Raw genomic sequence first — 768 nt, forward strand, 5'->3', positions numbered from 1 at the left:
GTTAAAGGTCATGACCTTACAGCCTTTAGTTCATTTCCCAAAATACATTCAACAAGACCAGAATCACCTTCCTGCCGTCTTAGAATATGACCTGTGTAAGGACTGAGCTGCCATGAGGGTTGAAGCTGAACCAATATGGTGTTACGGCTCTGATCTGAAGAGCTAGCGTAGTCACATTTGGAGATTTTTTTTTTAAACTTTATGATTCATTAACTGGATAAAATAACTACAGCAGCAAATACACATTCTGCACTTAGCTGCACTTAGCAAAAAGGGAAAAAAGGGTAGTAAATTTCTGCCAAAAACCTCCAACATTTTGAGGTTAATTATGCAAATTTTCAAAATAATAAAAAAAAATTCTCTGATGCGGTACAGTTATAAATCTGTAAAAAAAAAAACAAAAAAAGAAATTTTGAGATTTAACACTTATTCAATTCAACTATTTGATCAGTTTTTTGTCTCACAAATTTACAACTTTTCACCAGCAGAGAATTTTTTTGTTTGTTTTTTTCTCGAAAATTTGAGAAATTAATCTCACAATGTACTCTTTTTTTTCTCCTTATAGTTAAAATGGCAACTTAATTTCATTTTCCCTTTGGGATCAAAAAAGTATACATTTAAAAAAAATTAAGCTTGTGTGGACATAGAAGCAATCTAGTATATTCAACTAACATCCTTTATCCTGATTGCCATGTAATATAGCAGAGAAAACTCGAGGTTTCATCTTCAAAGCTGCGTCATGTGGTCATCGTTTGTTGAGCCTGAGAT

Source organism: Poecilia formosa, unplaced genomic scaffold, assembly GCF_000485575.1.
Source record: "Poecilia formosa unplaced genomic scaffold, Poecilia_formosa-5.1.2 Scaffold79, whole genome shotgun sequence".
NCBI lineage: Eukaryota > Metazoa > Chordata > Actinopteri > Cyprinodontiformes > Poeciliidae > Poecilia > Poecilia formosa.